This window comes from Dipodomys merriami, unplaced genomic scaffold (assembly GCF_024711535.1).
Source record: "Dipodomys merriami isolate MVZ:Mamm:240054 unplaced genomic scaffold, mDipMer1.0.p SCAF_11, whole genome shotgun sequence".
NCBI lineage: Eukaryota > Metazoa > Chordata > Mammalia > Rodentia > Heteromyidae > Dipodomys > Dipodomys merriami.
In genome coordinates, this window is record NW_027202382.1 from 16,463,371 (window position 1) to 16,469,370 (window position 6,000).

The window sequence follows — 6,000 nt, forward strand, 5'->3', positions numbered from 1 at the left end:
GAATTGTTTTAATCAGTTAAGACTTTTAATTGGGAAGAAGGAATAAAAGGGTGATGAGGAGGTGATCACTGCCCACCTTCCTGGCCCACAAATGCATGGCACACCCCTAGGTTAAATAGTAGGTGTTGAGAATTTTCTTTTCTTTTTTTTTTTTTGGTGCCAGTCCTGGAGCTTGAACTCAGGGTTTGCACACTGTCCCGAGCTTCTTTTTGCTCAAGGCTAACACACTACTTGACCCAAAGCTCCACTTCTAGCTTTTTTGATAGTTAATTGGAAATATCAGTCACACAGATGGGCTGGCTTTGAACCAAGATCCTCAGATCTTAGCCTCCTGAGTAGCTAGGATTATAGGGGTGAGCCACTGGTTTCCAGCCTGTTGAGTATTCTTTACTGTAATGGAGCCAACGAGATCTGCAACTCCTAACCATCCAATTACACACAGAATACAAAATCTGGTTATTCAGAATAGGATGACTAGAAAGCACTGACAGCAACAGAAATTTACCCAGGTGGACACTACCCTCAAGTTTGGAACATCTGTTCTATTTGCAAGTGCAAATAAGGGAGGGCTTAATACCACATATATGTGGTCTGCTAAGGATGATAGGATCTTATGGAAATCAGGGGTAGGACCCAAGTCAAGCTGAGTCTTCCAGAATCAGAATGGAAGTCTGGATCCACAGCACCCCTAAGGCCCTTAGCAGCTAGAGTCTATGGGTCTTCAGTCATTTTATGTCTGGGCCACCCTGCGCAGACCTGCTCCACTCTCCTCTTGCCTGAACTGTACTCTATTTTTTTCCAGTGCTAGTCTTCAAACTAAGGGCCTTTAGACATGCTAGGCAATTGCTCTATTAATAAGCTGTACTCCTAGTCCTTGCCCCTGAGCTTCTTTGTTCAAGGCTAGCACTTTTACCACTTGAGCACAACACCATTTCCAACTTTTTCTGAGTAGTTTATTGGAGATAAGGGTCTTATGGACTTTCCTGCCCAAGGCTGGTTTTGAACCTCAATCCTCTGATCTCAGCCTCCTGTGAAGCTAGCATTACAGATGTGAGCCACAAGTGCCCATCCCGTTGGCATTTTTGAGACATGGTCTCGTGAGAGAGTTCTGGTTGGTCTTGAATTCATGAATTTCCTGTCTCCTTCCTACACTCCCTTCCTTCCTTCCTTCCTTCCTTCCTTCCTTCCTTTCTTCCTTCCTTCCCTCCTTCCTTCCTTCCTTCCCTTCCATCCTTCCTTCCTTGCCTTCCATCCTTCCTTTCCTTCCTCCCTCTCTCTTTTGTGCTACTCTTGGGGCTTGAAGCTTTTTGCTCAAGACTGACTCTACTACTTGAGCCACACCTCCACTTCCAGTTGTTTTGCTAGTTAACTTAAGAGTCTCTTGGGGGCTGGGAAGGTGGCTCAGTGATAGAATGCTTGCCTTGCATGCATGAGGGCCTGGGTTGGACTCCACATAAGCACCACATAAGTAGAAAAAGCTGGAAGTGGTGCTGTGGCTCAAGTGGTAGAACACTAGCCTTGAGCTGAAGAGCTGAGGCACAGCGCCCAGGCCCAGAGTTCAGGCCTCACGACCAGCACCCCCCCCCCCCAAAAAAAAAAAAAAAGAATCTCTTGGGTTTGTCTGCTTGGGCTGGGTTTTGAACTTTGAGCCTTAGGTTTCAGCTTCCTGAATAGCCAGGGTTACAGTGTGAGCCAATACTGCCCATCTTGGAGCAAGATTTTATGGGCAAAACCATGGATGCCTTTACATGAACAGGAGCTATGATGTAGAAGTATGTCCCAGAAAAAGTTATGGGAACAGCAAGCATTGGGGCTGACATAATGACAACCCAACACCAGACTTCCCTTGCCTCTACTGCTATAGACAACCAAGGTGTCCTTGACTGACAAAGGGCATGCCAACGTATAAACATATGTATATGAATGTTTCAAAAGGTATACTGGGGGGCTGGGAAGGTGGCTCAGTGGTAGAGCTCTTGCCTTGCATGCATGAGGCCCTGGATTCGATTCTTCAGCACCACATAAGCAAGAAGAAAAAAGCCGGAAGTGGCCCTGTGGCTCAAGTGGTAGAGCTGAGGGACAGCGCCCAGGCCCAGAGTTCAGGACCCATGACTGGACCCCCCCCCAAAAAATGTATATATATATATATATATATATATATACTGGGGAGAACAATTCTGATGTTCCTCTCAAATTTTCTTCACTGGCTAGTACATCCACCTCCCAGATACAAATATTAGTTGACAACTAACATCTATCCCTTCCCCAGAAAACTGCTACCCACCTGAGTCTGTCCCTCTTTCCTGTCTCCTCATCTGCGAATTTCTTTCCATGTCAAGTCCTGAAGTGTTCTAAAACATTGCCATTTAAGAGAGTGAGACAGAGTGGGGCTGAAGATGTAGTCCAGTGGCTGTATACCACTTTGCACTTCCCAAGCACTGCAAAAAAAGCCCAACCCTAACAAATAGGCAAAAAAAGACTGAAACCAGTAGTGTATAAAAGAGGCTATCTAATCAACTAATAAAAAAAGTCCAGTCATCCATGGCTCAGGCCTAAAAATCCTTGCTATCCTAATCCTCAGGAGGCTGAGATCTGAGGATCATGTTTCAAAGCCAGCCCAGGGAGGAAAGTCTATGAGACTCTTATCTACAATTAACTCCCCCCCCCAAAAAAAAAAAAGCTGGAAGTGGTACTATGGCTCAAAACAGTAGAGCACTAGCCTTGAGGATAAAAGCTCAGAGACAGTACCCAAGCCTTGAGGACTGGCCAACAAAAAAAGTGTTTAACCTCAGTAGTAACCAAGGAAAGAAAATTAAAGCCACAGGAGAGATATCATGACATATTCACAAGAACAGTTAAAATTGAAGCTGACAGCTGGGTGTTGGTGGGCTATAATCCTAGCTACTCAGAAGGCTGAGATCTGAGGCTCATGGTTTAAAGCCTGTACAGACATACTTAAGATTCGTCACCAATAAATCAACAAAAAGCTGGAAGTGGAGTTGTAGCTCAAGTAGTAGAGCACCAATCATGAAGGAAAAAACTGAACAAGAGAGCAAAGACATGAGTGCAATCCACACACACACACACACACACACACACACACACATACAATATAAATAAATAATACAAACTAACAAAATCAATTATTTGCAAGTGAGTTTGAATACTGCTGGGAGGAAATAATTTAGCACAATAACCAAAATAACTGTCTGGTATATCTATAAATTTATAGTTACCTACTCATACTATCATTGTTAGCAATGAACATGAGGATATTATAGGAATACATGTCAGAAACAACAGAATGAGTAAAAGAAGTAAAACACAAACTGTGATCAGTATGATTCTATATGTATAAAGTCACACTAGCAGAACTCTAAACTATACTTTCTGGATGCAAATCCAGGAAGAGCAGAGATGATTATCTCAAAAGTCAAGACAGTGGTTTCTCAGGAAAAAAAAGGTTATGATTTAGATAAAGTATTGCATAGACATTGGCAAACTTCCATTTCTTTTTCGTGTGTGTGTGTGTGTGTGTGTGTGTGTGTGTGTGTGTGTGTGTGTGTGTGTGTGTGTGTGTGTGTGTGTGTGTATTGAGGGCTTAGGCACTGTTCTTTACCTTTATTTGCTCAAGACTAGCATTCTACCCCTTAAACCATTTCTAGCTTTTTGGTGGCTACTTGGAGATAAGTCTCAGATTTTCCTGCCTGGCTGGCATCCTCCTGAGTAGTTAGGATTGAATTAGTTTTTGTGTTGTTTTGCTTTGGTGTGTGTGTGTGTGTGTGTGTGTGTGTGTGTGTGTGTGTGTGTGTGTGTGTGTGTGTGTGTGTGTGTGTGTGTGTGTGTGTGTGTGTGTGTGTGTGTGTGTGTGTGTGTGTGTGTGTGTGTGTGTGTGTGTGTGTGTGTGTGATTAGTTTTTGTGTTGTTTTGCTTTGGTGTGTGTGTGTGTGTGTGTGTGTGTGTGTGAACTGGGAAGCTAAGGGAACCCCTCACCCATTCTCCGGTGATAGCACCAATTTACCAAAGGGACAAGCTTAGAAAAATATATTGAACTCTCAAACCCTAAAAAAAAGTGGAAACAGTCAAATGTCTTGAGTACTCTAAGGTGACCCCAGGACAGTAGGGGAAACCAATCCAGAAACAGGCTCAAAAAAAGGCTCAGCATGCAGTACTTTGGGTAGCGTGGCCAAGCATGTGAGCAGAAGCTTAGAAAAGCTCTAACACGGGAGTCCAAGCAAGGGATCATGCTGGCAGGGACCACACACATTCTTGGACAGTGTAGGACAGCTCTTTAGCAATGAAACCATGTAGCTATGTCAGAAATAATGATGTGGATGCACTGTATTGTTCTTTCCTCTCCATAATGAGGGTATAACTGACACCACTGGACTGTCTACACCCCCAGAGGGTTTAGAATTCTTACCACACAGGGCATTAGAGGGCTTGGGAGATTCATTGGGGTGGGGGTGGGGATAAATGTGACTGCATTAGAACCTGACTTGTGAAGTAAGACATAGAAGTTAAACATCTAGCCTGGTGCTGGTGGCTCACACCTGTAATCTTAGGTATTCAGAAGGTATTCAGAGGATCACGGTTCAAAGCCAGCCCGGGCAGGAATGTCTGTGAGACTCCAATAAACCACTAGAAAACCAGAAGTGGCGCTATGGCTCAAATGGTAGAGCACTTGCCTTGAGCTGAAGAGCTAAGCAACAGACCCACGCCCAGAGTTTAAGCCCCACAACCGACCAAAAAAAGAAAAAAGTTAACCATCTAACTGAATTAGACAAAAATCTTAACCAAATGCTGCTCTATCCTTTTATATATCCAGTATTTCAGATGAGTGGGAAAATAATAAATCACTAAATTAACAGAGGGTAACGAAGGAAATCAGCAGGCATTTCAATCCAAGCCCACGAGCGACTTAAGAGGTTCATTCATTAAAGCAAACTGAAAGAACAGAACAGTTGAGTCTGATTGGGGTATCTTATATGTATGCATGGAAATGACTCTAAAACTCCCTTGTACAACTAATATATGTTAATAACAAAAACCTTTTTAAAAATGCTGTTGTACCATCTATGATTTCTCTGTGACAGGACCATCAAAGAAATATATTTCTCTCACACATCCTTTGAAAAGCAGACAATGTCTTTGTTGCCCAGGCTACTACCATTCCTGCCTCTGAGATCATTTGCTGACACGATTGCTTACACCTTTCCATAGGCCCACCGATCTGCCCCTTGTGTGCAGTAATACCCTGTCTCATGTCCCCCAAGGACTGGGCGGTCCCTCAGGCCAAGGTCTCTATGTTTGTATATTCTCACTCCTCTAGGCCCTGTCACCAATGCATGTTTATTGAAGCAAAAAGTGGAAGGAAGGAATGAAAAAGGAAAAGGAAAATGTGTCTGCTCAAGAGCTGGGAAAGAACAGGAAACACACCATTACCAGAAAGCAGAATCCCTTGGACTGGTTGGTGACTGCCTTGCATTGCTTAATAAGCTACTTGTGCTATCGTGAAAATACAATTCCCCTGATAACCATGGAAACCAGCATGAAGACTTTAGGCTGGGAACTCTCTTTTTAGAAACCTAAAAAAAAAATAAAAATAAAAAAGATAAGAGGCCTGAAATCAGAAAGACAAAGGAATCCAAGTGTTCTAGGCCAGAAGGAAATCCTTTCCTAAAAACTCTGACAAAACAATATTTTATTCCAGTCTCTTAAAATCTTACTAGACTTCCCCAAAGCTGGAGAAAACTATGAGGGATCATGAAATAATTCAGGCCTCTAGTGTCCTTTGGTCTCTTGGGGCCAGCTGCTATGAGGCAAGCTCACTGGGAGCTGGAACTTATTGTTATTATAAAACATACTGAGAACTAGCAGAGGAAATATATTTCCATATGATTTTATATAACTCCAAACTAGCATAGGTAGCTATGGAAACAACAAGAGACCATTGTCTTGTTCACATCTCTACACCCAGCCCTTAGTGGGTGTAAAATC

At 43.1% G+C, this 6,000-nt stretch overlaps 1 protein-coding gene across 3 annotated transcripts in view; it reads right to left on the minus strand.

The window, feature by feature from the left end:
• Fbxo10 (F-box protein 10) overlaps positions 1–5,517 on the minus strand; it is a 46,645-nt gene extending 41,128 nt beyond the window's left edge. For 2 of the 3 annotated variants that reach the window (XM_070010071.1, XM_070010063.1), the window contains exon 1: positions 5,446–5,515. The gene's annotated coding sequence lies outside the window, so the exon portion shown is untranslated. Of the gene's footprint in view, positions 1–5,445 lie in introns of all 3 variants that reach the window. The other variant, XM_070010068.1, reaches the window with a different exon arrangement.
• Positions 5,518–6,000: the final 483 nt, after the last annotated feature.